The sequence below is a fragment of the Eleutherodactylus coqui genome, chromosome 11 (genome assembly GCF_035609145.1).
Source record: "Eleutherodactylus coqui strain aEleCoq1 chromosome 11, aEleCoq1.hap1, whole genome shotgun sequence".
Taxonomy (NCBI): domain Eukaryota; kingdom Metazoa; phylum Chordata; class Amphibia; order Anura; family Eleutherodactylidae; genus Eleutherodactylus; species Eleutherodactylus coqui.
The window spans coordinates 20,339,516-20,354,025 of record NC_089847.1 but is presented as its reverse complement, the minus strand read 5'-3'; the positions used below and the strand labels follow the sequence as shown (position 1 = coordinate 20,354,025).

Here is a 14,510-nt window from a genome sequence, read left to right as displayed (position 1 = left end):
TTGTCTCCTTTCACAATGATTCTCTGCAAGTTCCAATGTGAAAGGTTGCGCAAATATATTTACGGCCAGTTCCCACCATGTTTTTTCATCCAGGTTTTTTCAGGAAACAACAGGAATTTTTTTAAGAACTGTGTGTGTTTTTTTAATGGATCGTTGTATCTATGACCATTTTCAAACAGATCTGTTGTCGGGAAGGTTTTTGCGCTTTTTTAGGGTCTTTACATGTTCTGTTCGTCCGTCCTTCCAATGCAAGCGTCCACATGAATCTTTTATTTTCTTTTAATTCTCCGAATGGGTCAGTTAACGTACTCATAGGTCTTTAATGGCGCCGTACGTCATGGTTTAAAGTGTCCGTTTGACAAGTTTCCATCAGGATCCTATTTTTGAACTTGATGGACAAAAGGAGATTGTTTCGTTTTTCAGTCCCGTTAAAGAACAAACAGGGTCCCGTACAAAGTTTATGGTAAGAAGATGCTACAAGAGAGGTATTTGGTTGCGCCTCCTGTGTATAAGTACAAACTTGCAACAAAAAGTTGGATACAACGGAGCCATGAAAGAAAAAAGTACTGATTTGTTTGAAGTTTCCTGAAAAAAAAAATTAAATATCAACCGGATCAAAAAATAAAAACCTGGTGTTTTTTAAACATGTACGGCCAATTTTTAGGGCATTTTTAGGTTGCGATTTTCCTTATTTACACATTTTTAAGGTCTTGTTTTCCCTTACGTTTTACGTGTAGAGAAACCTATGTAAAAACTCTAGAAAAAATGTCAATTTTACACCCTGCTGCGACTGCGAAAAACACCACTGACTCAAAAAACATGCAGTATTTTTTGCTCTATAGGACACACTTTTCTTCCCTCCAAAGTGGGGGGAAAAAGTCACTGTGTCTTATAGAGCGAATGTGGTGAAATTTATCACCACCGCCATTTTTTCGCGTGATTGCACATTTAACGTGTAATCGCAATTTAGTCAGCATGATCGCGCGTTAAACGCCCAATCACACGAACAAAAGTGCAATTAATCAACAGTTGCCGCCAATACAATCCACTGATTGGTGGTGAGCGCCGGCGGGAACTGCTGCTGCTCCCCGCCTCTACCAAACGGCTTCTTCCCTCCACCGAACGACCGCTGTGACACGGAGCTCCGTTTTTTCAGACTCTGCGGCTTCTTCTGCTCCGTCGCTCGGCACTAACCTTGTCTGCCCTGGGTGAGTTCAATATATTTTTTCCCTATTTTTCAGCTCGGGGGTGCGTCTTATGGAACGAAAACTACGGTATGAAACCAACCTAAGCTGATGTATGTCACAGAGAACGCTTGTACCCAGACTGTGGTACATATATACAGTATGGCAGCCCTAATTCTAAGCCAATTAGCTTGCCCATATGTTTCTAGGGAGTCAAAAAGCCCGAGGGAAGAACATATTGAGAAAACACAAACTTCTTGCAGATGTTACCCTCAGATACAAAGCTTTTGTCTACTGAGTGTTTCACATCTTGTAGCTTCTTCTCTTCTTTGGCTTGACACTGGAGAGTTGAAAAGTACATTAAACCTCATTTATCTAAACTGTCTAATAGTAAGACTGGCTTTGTCGGCCATAGCAACCAATCGGAGCTCAGCTTTCAGTTCTTGAAATGCTGTGGTAAAATGATAGCTGTGCTGTGATTGGTTGCAATGGGCAACAAAGCCACTTTTTCTTTCAGACAGTTTTGATAAATGAGGCTCATTATGTGCGGCTCGCAAACACAACCAGGCTGAGGATGAGTAGGCTCCTCCCATTGCATCATTAACACCATGGCGATATGGGATGTACATGTATGTTGCATGTGTGCAGAGGGAGTATGCATATGCCTGTTATATTATATAGATGACAGCTGTCTGCAATGGCTGGGATTAGAAATAATTCCAATCCCGACCGGTTAACCACTTAGATGCTGCGGTCAAGAGTGACTGTGGCATTTAAATAGAGTCAACAGTTTTGACCCTTCAAAAATGAACATAGAAATGAAATACAAAAAACAATAGTGCAGTTGAGTTTTTATCTATTCTACCGCAGTTACATTTTCTCATATACATTACACGGTACATTAAATCGTACCATTAAAAAAATGCAACTAATAAAAAAAAAAGTTTACAAAAAGTATATAAAAAGTTACGACTCTTGCATGGAAACACAGAAAAGTGCCTGCAACATGAAGGGGTTGGAGGAATAGTCCTCTGCCATAAAACATTCTAAAAATAATAAAATATCATATACTTACCTCTCATGGCTCACCACAGCTCCGTTCTCCGTGTCGTTTCTGTGTTGGCAGGCTGCAGTCAGTGTGTTTACAGGATGCCACAGGCTGCTGCAGCGAATCGTAAAGGTTTGCGTTGGAACGTTGAGGCTTGTGATTGGCCCTGCAGCTATCACATCCCGAACACGCTGACTGCAGCCAGTCAACACAGTGCTATAGGGGAGACCTAAGGATGCGGCGTTGGGAGCTGGAAGAGGTGAGTATTTGATCTTATATCATTTTTAGGCATGGAAAGCAGGGATTTAAAAAAATGGACAACCCCATTAATAGCATAGCAGGGTACTGGTGTGTTATGTCGCCACCAGAAGTTAGGGGTGGCGACATAATACAGCAGTTCTGACATGGAGTAACACCCCCAGCTTGTGATTGGCCACCAAGTGCCGTTGTCCATCGGGTAGGACAGCGGCAAGAGAGGGAGTGGCGGTGCCCAAGGAAGCGGCAGGAGCAGGAGGAGAGGCGCCATCGGCGCCTACGAGGAGAGGCGGCGTCAGCAGCGGGGCCAGGAGGAGAGGCAATGGCAGCTGCGGTGAGTGGACGAGAGCCGGTAGCAGGAAAAGAGGCAGCGGTGGCGCCTGGAGAATAGGCAGCAGCAGGAGAAGAGGCACCAGGAGACCTGGCGGCAGCAGGAGGAGACCCGGCAGCAGCGGCGGATCAGGATACCCGGCAGCAGGAGAGCCCCAGGTCATAGCTGCAGCGTTGGTATGGATTTTTGCCTGGGCTGGAGGGTTACGGTTAGGCTTACTTTCCCTGTTAGGCTTACATCTAATGTAAGCCTAACAGGAAAAATAACCCTAACTCTCCTGCCCAGGCAAAAATCCATAAAGATTTCAACCAATTGGAAGCTAGGGGCGTGACAGGGGCGTTTCTCCATGCAACCCCTGTCAAACACCTAGCTTCCGGTGGCGTCAAGGTACACCAGTACTGTATAGCAGTAAGATATACTGACACTTTATGACCAGTGAAGTTATGATCTCTGGGACCCTTGGTGATCCTGAAAAGGAAGGGGCTGCAGCACTGATTTAGTTTTGCAGCCCCTTCACAGTCTCTCCCTGTAGAGCATTTCCCCAGCCACTCCAACACGCAGGGAGCTGCAGTACAGATACAGTCAACTGAATAGGGCTAGCAGCTGCAATTCCCTTCACAACCATGTGGCCAGGGTGCCATTGTGCAGGATAAAGCGGTGAAGGGGCTACAATGTTGAATCGGCGCTGCAGCTCCTTCTTTCTCAGAATCATGAGACCCCCACCGATCATAACGTGATGGCACATCCTGGATATATGTCATCACTTTATGAGATGGGAATACCCCTTTAAGCACTAACTGGAAGCAGTGCTATTGACTGAGTAGGGAGGGTGCATGAATCCTCTTAAACCCTCTCCAAAAATATCTGAGGTGCGGTAATAGGCTTCATGCACGAAGCAATGTCATGAGCACAGAGCCTATACAACAGCTGCACGATATTCTCCTCATCTCGCACCATATACTTCAGTAATAAGGCACAAAATGGGAAACAAGTGTGTTTTTCTGAGTTTCTATAAATTTGTGATAATGGACAACCTCCGTATACTACAGACTCACAGCAGGCTATGGAGGACACCCAATTACAGATCTGTTCCCACACTGATCTACAAGAGCTGAGGTGGACTGACGTAAAAGTGCAGCAACTTCATGGTTACTACACAGCATGTAGTTATTCCCTATAGGTAACCATACTTCATGTATACCTCTACACATTCTGAGCTGAACAGTCCAGTGGGCGGTCCTATTAGTGACTGTACATGCAGAGTTTATTGTCAATCACTGATAGCTCCGCCCATTGGACTGTTCAGCTCAGATGTGCAGAGATATAAATGAATATAGTACAATCTTTCCCCATACTACTATATATCAGTCCGCTCAGCTCCTCCTGCTCTATCACATCATGCCGGCAGTTTGGACAACAGGTTCCAGCAGGCAGATTCCCTTTAAGTGTTATGGGACGTGACCCTATCTCTTATGTAAGAAAGTGCGCATTACCGTGCGATGCATGAAAATACTTTTCTCTTCTGGAATATTTTAGAAAAAAAATAGTTTATAAAGTTTCGTAAATTAAAAACAAAATGGTAAAAAGTTCCGAAGATGCCAACAACGAGCCCCACGGAGCGGAGCTAGAAATAGACTCCTTATAAGACAGCAGTAACGTTCCATTCCGAGTACTTGGTCCAGTCTCACGATGACTCGCCAGGATGGAATACATGGAACGCTCCCAATTGTTTCTTATTGTCTTTTGTTACAGAAACTTTCAGGAAAAAATAACAATTTCAGGAAAAGTCTTTATTAAAAAATAACTATTTCAAGCATAAAGGAATAAGCAGAACCGTATGGACCCCTATGGGCCGGTGCAGCGATCTCCAACATGCTGGGAGTTGTAGTTCTGCCACCGGTTGGAGATTGCAGCTGTAGAAGATTGTTCTGCAGTCTGTGGAGCCCCAGCTGTCAGCAAGCATCATGGGAGTTGTAGTTTCCCAGCAGCCACAGGTCTCAGACCACGGACCTAGCAACCTTGGTGCTGCAGATACTGTAGAACTACAGGCCCCAGCCGGATGAGATTTGTAGTTTGAGAACATCTGGAGCGCCGCAGCTTGTCTACGATGCTAAAAGGATACTAGATATAATTTAGTGCAATATTATAATTATCAGTATGTGATTAACAGCCTAAAGCATTGCTGGTTGTCCAGCCCCGTGCTCCGAGTATAACCGCGCTCCGCAGGCATCTTCAGCTATATGTGATGTTCTCAAGAAGATGCAACGCTGAGTAGAGCATCTCCGCAAGGAAACAGCATCCCCCTCCAACCTCAATCCGTGGCCGCTACATGGGAGTCCTTGAGTCGTCCTTTTCCATCACGTTGTTAAAGACTTTATTCAGATGTTTCTTACTTGCATCCTTCTGAGAAAGCTGGGTGACAACCAATATGGCCGTCCTTACAGCTCCTGTATGGACAATCACCCATCGTTCCTCGATTCCGGATTGCCACATTCCGTACAACTAGGATAGCCTGGAGTCCAGGAAAGATGGCGGACGTTGGCGGCCATATAAGTTGCACTTTGCTTTCCCAGAAACAGCTTCATGGAATTTCTGTTTATGGAAAAGCTGTGTGACAACCAATATGGCTGCCATGACAGATCTTAAGGTGGTAGTCACCCAACTGTCCTGGAATATGGGAGTGGGGGATGTATCAGTCAGGGATCTAGGACAGTTGGGTGACACCCGGAGCAGGAGGCGCCATAGTGGTCATAACGATCTGAGCAGCTTTACATACAGTATATGTATGTTAGAATAGTCTGGGTCGTGTACAGAGATGGACTTGGTGGAAATGTATGTATTTTACACTATCTTTCGGTTTCACATTCCTGGGAGAATGACCAGTGTTTGGCGATTTCTTCATGTACGCAGGTAAGGTGCATAATAATGTGAGATCCATCCACAGGACAGATGCAGCTTGTAACATTAGTCGTTTCATCATGCATTTCCTCCTCAGACCGCCGAGGGTGATGGCGGCACAGGAAGAGTCTCCAGGTAAGCCAGAGCGCTCTGCAGAGAGGTCAGACAATAACCCTCCTCGCCAATCAGATATCTGCGGACAAGAAGAAGAAATGGATTACGTTGGATTCACACGGACGAGAGTGATATTGATGCGAGAAACTCCAACTGATTTCGCACTCTGAAACTTGGATGATGGCATGATGCGGGTTTTCTTAAAAATGTATCGCATCTATGTACTTGCGATTTTCCCACGTTTCACACGCAAGTACTTCCAATAGTTTCAATGGTAAAAATTGCATCGCACTTGTATGTATGTTGGAAGGGATTGTCTCTTATGAGACAACCCCTTTAAGTGACCAACAGACAAGATAACAGGTTCTTCTATTAAAGGGGTTGTGCCAAAATACACCATCACTTTCAGAATGTGGAGTCCGCGGGTGAATAGCTGATTGCCCCAGGTCACGTTTTCGGCACCTCTGGCAATCAGCTGATTTTGCCGAAGGAGGCAGCGCTCAGCCAGCCATATCCCCTGCAGAAACCACTGCTCAGGAAATGTAGAATTACAGGACAGACACTGATATAAATGGCCGTCCTGTAAAACAAGGACAGCACAAGGTCCGCCAGAATGGGTGGGAACCACTCTTACAGAGCCAGGGTTTTCCCAAACGTGCATGTCCAAGAAGGGGGTGGCTTTCTTAGCACAATCCCTCTAACATAAATCTTTGGCTCAGCCACTACAGTAGGGCCTCGTAGATTTGGATACAATGGCAAAAACCTGATGTTGATGGTCACTTGATCAAGACAACCACTTCAAGCCGACCCAGTGGCCAGCTGATTGACACGTTTCAAGCTCCTATATGGGACGTTACAGCTGGTCCTACACATAGCTTGTAACAATTGAGTGGCTGAGCATGTAATATATGGAGAGGACGGGTACGCCAGAGCTGCTCTTTATTAGTGGTTCTCTGCTCTGGCCAATTAGACGGGGGACATAAGTGGTGACCCCCTGTATGATGTCCATTGACACTAATATGGCAAGGACTGTCATGGTGAGACGGCCCCTATAAGGTTCCCCATTGCTACAAGTCACTTTTAAATATGATTCTATGACAATGTAATCATCTAGACTAGAGCATCTGGTGTCTTCTTGTATGCTTTACAAGGTTGGACCTTCCGATGTTCTGAACATGTGAATATTCACCATGTAGGGTTTCTATGTGTTTATGTCTGGCCATACTGAATATATACAGTCATTGTCAAAAAAAATCCAGCACCTAGAAGAAGTTGTCGTTTTACTACAAAACCCGGTGTGCAGTTCCATCTCAGGCAGATCTGTAAATGATGAGAGGTGTGGTGATTAGATGGACGGTCTTGTCACTGGAGGCCCTAAAAGTGGTTCCCCCCTTGGCCTATAAGAGGCTCTCGGAGGCTCCTTGTGTGTAGTGACCTCTTCTTCTGCTTGTGTAGAGCTTGTTGACCACTAGACGCCTCTACGACGCAGAGAAGAGATTTCACCCCGTTACCAGAGTCTGAGAGGGGTGCATTATTGGGATGGAAGAAGCTGGATGGTCGTATCGATGAATTGTCCCCCACCGGCCGTTCTGGCCGGACTGTTAGGAGGTGTACGTGTATTACATGTTCTGTTTTAACACCCAACGTTGCCTCCGTTTGCAGTGGTGTTGGGAACGATGAAACTGGATGCTACGGAGTGGAACCGGGTTGTCTTCAGCAATGAATCCAGGTTTAGTTTGGGCTCGGCCACACATACAAGGGGGTCACAGGAATGTCCTCACAACATTGTCACACTTCTGTGGCTGTCCAGTCACCAGATTTATTACCAATAGAACATGGATGGGACCATCTGGGATGCCAACTTCCACAGTCTACGAGTTTGCACGATCTAGAGGCTTCTGTTATTCTGTTATAGTAATAATATATGTATTCTATGGTATATGTATCTTTTCATATGTTTCTCACATCAGCCTGTCCATACGTGGTAAAGCATATATATATATATATATATATATATATATATATATATACACACACACGTGTCTTCCTTTTAATAAACTCAGAAGAACTTCATTGTCGGATAATACTAACTAGTGTCATGTGTCAGTGATTTGTGTACACAACTTCTCATGTACGATTCGGAGCAGACAATGAAATGCTGTATGAGTTTCCTTAGAGCTCCAACAACACTCAGTTAGAGCAAATGCGGAGCGATATGCCGCAGGATACCATATGGAACCTGTATGCCTCCATGCCCGCTCGTATCTCATCTTGTATCCAAGCTAAAGGTGGCCCAACAGGGTACTAGAGCCTCCATGCCTGCCCATATCACATCTTGTATCCAAGCTAGTGGTGGTACAACAGGGTAGAAGAGTCTCCATATCCCCTTTTTCACATCTTGTATCCAAGATAGAGGCGGTACAACAGGGCACTAGAGGCTCCTTGCAAGGGGTCAGTTTTCTGCCATAAATTCTCCTGTTGCTCTGATATTGTAATCGCTTACTTATATCAACATTATAACCATACGTAGAAAGTTTCACTCCACTCCAACAACTTCTTCTAGTGGAGTGATTGGTTTTGATAATGAGCGTATCGCTATTGTGAGACACTTCAGGGGTTAATAATGGACGGTCAGTATGTTCCACCTCGATTCAGATGTTACGCACAGTGGATATGAAGGGAGTTCGTGTCTCACTGTATGGGACATAGGGAAAAACAGGGATGTGATGTGATCTCCAACATATAGTTGCTGGAGATGCTTTTACAAAATGTGTTGGGCCTGTTTTTTTTGGAATGGATGGCAGGCTTGGTAGTGGGGCTGTCCATTCAACCCCCTCCACTCCAGGGCTTGTTAGGGGGAGGCAAGCTCCCAAGGAGCGGAGGCTGGGTAATTTCCTAGCCCATAAAAGTCTGCAAGCTGCAGATAGAAGGGAGGCCGGGGGCAGCTAGATGCTGGAAGCTGCTGGTAGCTGCTGGTCTCATGAGACGCCTTATCCCTTACCAAGGGACATTGGTACAATGGTACTTGGACTTTGGTATAAGTGTGTGTGGTTTTCATACGGCTGCAGCAAGCCGTCCATATAGTCAGGGATGGACTCTGTATAGTAAGTGCTGGATAAGCAGGTTTTTGTTTTATGCCTGAAGTTAAGGCTGTATTTGTTTATTTTTACGCCTTCTAATAAACACAGGCCAAGCCTGTATGGACTTTATATGCTTTTGTGGTCTCTGATTGCCGCTCACACTGCAACCCCGCGCTCTACCTGAGCTGACTCTCCCACAATATATAAAAACCGAAGAAAGTGCTGTGTATCGTCTAGGGGCGGTAAAGAGCGGCACAAGGGGGGGCATAGCGAAGTGTAAAAATAGCCTGTAAGGAAGACGAGCAGAAGAATGGAGCCGAGACACTGAGACGGGGTGGGAAGGAGAGATGGAAGGGGGGGGGTAAAGTGACCGAGAGGAATAGACAGAGACGTGAGTCTGCAGAACTCGCTCAGGGAAACAAGCGACAGACAATAAAGCTGTCACAACAGCAGACATGTCACCCGGCTGGCTGAAAGTGAGTGACATTACAGGGACAGAGCGCCTCCCTGCTATTACCCAATGCTAGTGGAGATTCAGTAATACTTACATAAACTGTCATGGTAGAAGCCGTACACAGTAATAGTTGGGTACTAACCCGTCGTGTATAAACTCCTCCAGCGCTGCGCACTCCGACAGCAAATGGGACATGCGGCTCTTCAGCACTACAAACGCCAGGATGGGCAGAAGGTCATCGGCACCGCTGGAAGGGGGCAGAGAAGGAACAGCTGAGACATTACCAAAAACACTGTTCAGTACGACCGGCTTCATGCACAACATTTTGGAAAACAACATTGACTTTTTGAGCCAAAACCAGAAGTGGATGAAAGAATAGTAAGAACTATAATGGAAGGACTTCTTCTTCTCCTTCCTGCTGGATACACTTCTGGCTTTGGCACAAAAAGTGCAACAAAAACTTCCAAAAAGTGCTGTGTGTGAAGCCACCCTAAGGCTCTGTCCACATAGCTTTTGGGTCCTACATTAGGCCAGTAAAGCTCTAGCCACATATGCTAAATATATCCATAGAGTTCCATTTATCTGGGAGATGCCAAAAAATCTTTCTTTTGGACTCCGTTGGGCCGTTTTTCGTCAACTCTATAGAAACGCGTAGTCCCCTATACAAAGGCATCCCGCCAAAGCACATTGCAGCCTTCCATTGTAGGTATATAATAAGAAATCCTCCTGGATGTTTCTCTTCAGACAAAAGGCTCAAACACTATGTGAACAGATTGTAGGAGTACATCTATACAATATACTGGTGTCCAGCCTTCCATTATATGATAGAGCCCCCCACTAGAGTGAGAAGGACAGTGAAGATACCCAGCTTAGTCTAGAATAGATGAAGCTTCCAAAAATAGTGGTATATACTACATCAAGAAGGATGAAAGATTACATCTACAGTGAGATTTAAAGCGTATTTCCTTCTAGAATAGAAAATTCACCAATCGTGTCCTTAAAGGGTCAAGATTGACTTACGGATAGGTGATAAAACTTTGATAAGTTGGGGTCTGACCGCAGAGATCCCCATCCATCCTGAGAATGGAGATCCTATGTTCCCTGTTATCACTGCAGGCAACCAGCATCCCCCAAAGATCCTGTACTGTTCACATGGTGTTTGAGCCCTACATTGGACTATGAAAACTCCCAAAACATGCACTAAACGTATCCATAAAGCTCCATTTACAAAGCAGATGTCAAAAGATTATCTTCTTGGACTCCAAATGCGCTGTTATATGCCAGTATAAACTTTTTAACAGCACAGAAAAGTGCAGTCAACTATACAAAGACAACCTGCAGAAGAGCACTATGAGGAATTTATCAAGGGTTTTGTGCCAGTTGTCTGGCATTAAAAAGTTGCAAAAAGTTGGTACATGCCTATTTTACAACTTTATTTTTCAGCGCTCTACTTTTCAAGAAGTGGGCAGGCCTCTGTGACCTGACAGATTTACTAGAATATATACCAGGAACTGGCAAAAAAGAGTAGTGCAAATCTCATAGCCATACAATACTTGCTGGCACCAATCCCGCAGAGTGAGTATTGCCCTTTACGGTTGGAGAACCATGGTAGCTATAGGCAGAGGCGTAACTTGAAGCTCCCGGGCCCCAATGCAAAACTTGTAACAGGGCCCCCAACTATAATGCTTTACTTATAGTACTGGGTTCCCTATATGGAGAAGAGAGGCCTTATGGGGCCCCCTAAGGCTCCTGGGCCCGGGTGCAACCGCATCCCCTGCATCCTCTATAGTTACGCCCCTGGGTATAACGCATAGGGACAGTGTTTATCCTGATGGAACAACCCCTTTAATAGCAATGAGAGGACTTGGGATGGCACCTATCATATGTCTATCAACATCTTTAGTAACTTGTTATATGCCAAGATGTTGCTGGACACTTAAGACTACGCCCAGATGAAGATGCATTAGCAGCAAGAGCCAAGGAAAAGTGAGCAGGAAGGCACAAGGGAAAGGATTAGGATTCTGGGGAGGTTTTGTACCGGTCATAACAACGATCCTGCAATCAGCAGCAAATATCGGACTTCTTTTGTCTCTGTGTTTGGGGTCGTGACATTTCTGCCTAGCTGAGCCCACTTAGAGCAGAATGATGACTGCATGTGGGGAGGGCGCAGGATTATGGGGGTGTCTTACATCTGAGATCAGAAGTGGCGATGAAAGGAATTTGGTCTTTCTGTGTCTTGTGCCCTGTGTGTCTGGGGTCATCACCCCACAGCGATCCCCTGCTGTCTGGGGTCAGTGAGGGGCAGCTCTCGATGCTGATGTGTCTGGAAGTTTGGGTGTTCCAGGCTCATTATGTCCTGACAGTTGCACCCGAAACAGCAACATAGACTGCCGCCTGGACTTAACCCTTCCTATAAGGAGATATCTACTCCCGGTTCTGTCCGCTTAGCATTGGACAGCCCACCAGCTCATTTCACCTATCCAGGCCAACCTTTAGGATAGGGCTATACGGCAATGTTAGCATATTCGGCTCAATTTAGATAATACTCAAAGGGTTTCGGAGCCTTATCAATCAGATATGTCTAATTATCTGTACAGTGAACTGGAGAAGAACTTGGACACAACACAGATGGGGTTGAATCACTGTTCAAAGCTCTTCTAAAAAGAACTTCCCTTTTCATTATGTATAGACAACTGAGAAATAATGATAACCAATCCATGTCTGACAGCACCCCATAATTGTCCTATCACTGATTGACAACATATCTAAAAATTTTATCAACTATGATGCCTAGCATCCTTCTAAGGATTTATTCAGATGGCTGTATTTTTTGTCCGGACCCATTATAGCCTATGAGACTATTCACATGAGCACTACAATGTCCACTGTCCCCGCAGATCGGACAACACACAGATAGGTGACCATGTGCTGTCCGATGCGAGTTGCGTCTGCAATTTTTGGGGCTGCTCGCCTTTGCACCTCTGAATTCGGTCTACAGCTGAGTGCACATACTTTGGTGAGTGTAAGAGAATTATGTGGTTCCTTAGATGGGCCAGCTGCCACCTCTTCCAGTCCCCACATAAAATGCCCACCTATCACAGATGTACCAGGGCTGGATCTTGCCATGTGCAACGAAGAGCTTTGGCAATTTGAGGAAGACAAGCGGGTGTTGGAGCACTCTCAATGGAACCAGTGATGTATAGAAGAGTCAGTGTGGTCACTGAAGTCAACCTTCACAACTTCGCCTCCTTCAGTACCTCTTTCTCTCTCAAACGGGCAGGAGCTACGAGTCTCTGCTCTCTCTCACCCTTACTAGACAGCAACATCTCTTTAAGAAGGCACACGCATGCGCGATATTTCTTAATCTTCAATTCGGGTTTCTGGACTCTTCCATGCTGTTTAGCTTATCTCCCCCACCTATAGCAACAACATAGAACAATTACTATATTTCACACTCCAACTTGACCAATATGAATAAAACCAAACACTTATCTTTTGGTAGCCTACATGGTGTCCAGCCGGTTGGTCTATAATTGGGCAGGAGACAACCAATGACATTTTCGTGCACCAGTCCATTGCCTGTAGTTGAGCAGAAAAATGCAGCATGCAATATCTTTCTGTCTAGTACACAGAGGCATATGGTGTCACGATTAATGCACCAAATGTCATGAATGATCCCATAGATCACGTCTGGCATCAGGTTTCTTTCTGGCGTTTCACTACAATGCTGGAGTTTAAAAAAAACCTAATGCCAAGACAAATAGGAAACCCATCCTGACGCTGTATCTCTACTAACCTATCATGGATCCAATATGTTCAACATTTGCTAAAAACCCTTTATATTGCAACAATGACATATAATAAAGACAGAGGGCGCCTCAGAAAAATGATTCATCTAGGACCCCCCCATTATGGTGTCACCCAGGACAGAAGTGTTTGTTTCCCCCTCTGCCACTTTTCCATAACACTTTCACATTTGGAGAAGGGAGTCCTGCACAGGGTTTCACCACCAATACAAAGGCAATTGGACCTCAGTGTCTTCAAGGTCCTGCCACTATGATATGTCTGCCCGTATACTCCACCAAAAACCGAGCCTCTATAAGGGAGAAGCTCACATAACATAAGCCCGATCTTAAATTACGATACATAGCCAGTCGTTACCTCCCCCCTCCACGGGGATCAATGATTCCCATGTTTGTTTTCCATGTTCAGATTCTTGTATTCATTCAACATCAAGTCTGCAAGATTCATCGTGAATTATTTATTAACCCTTGCTTGGTTTTTCCTACCCACCCCCCTCACCCCGCTGCTACTGCTGCACCATCAGTGAACTTTATCTTACTGCTGATCACATAGATTACATTGCTGATCCCCAATAAGCCCATCTGATATTCTGTGATCTCCGTCTGACCTGTTTCTTGCCTCCATGTTCTCTCCCCTCCACTATGTTGCTGTCTGGTCCCTTCCATGACTTCCTATCCCTAGCGCTGCCCCCCCTTCCTCGTCTCTCCATGTTAATTAGAGCAGACAGGCGCTGTGCTTGGGAGCTGCTGCTCTGCAGAGTAACGCAGCCTCCTGTGCTCTGCAGGACGGGCCGTGTTCTGCCTGCGACTGTCACATCCCATCCATCAGTACAGATCCCTGGAGGCCTCCTATCTGTACCCAATAACCATCATGTACTCAGCAACCTGTGCACACAAGGAGAGAGCGACACACATATACAGATGGACGGAGACAAGGAAAATATCAGGCATCACTTGGAAAACCCCACCGCCACTTTATCTCAGACCGCGCTCTGTATAGCGCCCCTTTGCTGCCTTTTACCCGACTATAAGGCACTCACATGGCGGCGGTCCCGGGTGTGGAGCAGTATTCTACTGTGCACTCACAAATGACACGTAGGGGTAGGTGATAAAAGTTGATTCTGGCACATCCACTTGAAGACAATGAAAGTGAATATCCTAATTTGAAGGAGACTGCAAAGAGAAAAATTGGAGGGTCGGAGTCTTGCTACTGGGAGCCCCAATATTAGACGTTATGCAAAGGCTCATGGGCCCTGGTGCAAAAGTTCAGATTGGGACCCCCTTTTCCCCTCTATCCCCACGCAACTTTTCTTCCTGCTAAACACCGAAGCTGTCAATAACTT

At 45.5% G+C, this 14,510-nt stretch overlaps 1 long non-coding RNA gene across 2 annotated transcripts in view; it reads right to left on the bottom strand.

Annotated features, from left to right (window-relative positions):
• Nucleotides 1-4,643: 4,643 nt before the first annotated feature.
• The window catches only part of LOC136582614 (uncharacterized), a 64,752-nt gene continuing 54,885 nt past the window's right edge, over nt 4,644-14,510 (bottom strand). The window contains exons 1-3 of one of the 2 annotated variants that reach the window (XR_010787202.1): nt 14,208-14,256; nt 9,507-9,611; nt 4,644-5,909 (exon numbers count right to left, since the gene is read on the bottom strand). This is a non-coding gene — a long non-coding RNA (uncharacterized lncRNA). Of the gene's footprint in view, nt 5,910-9,506; nt 9,612-14,207; nt 14,257-14,510 lie in introns of those variants that run through there. The other variant, XR_010787203.1, reaches the window with a different exon arrangement.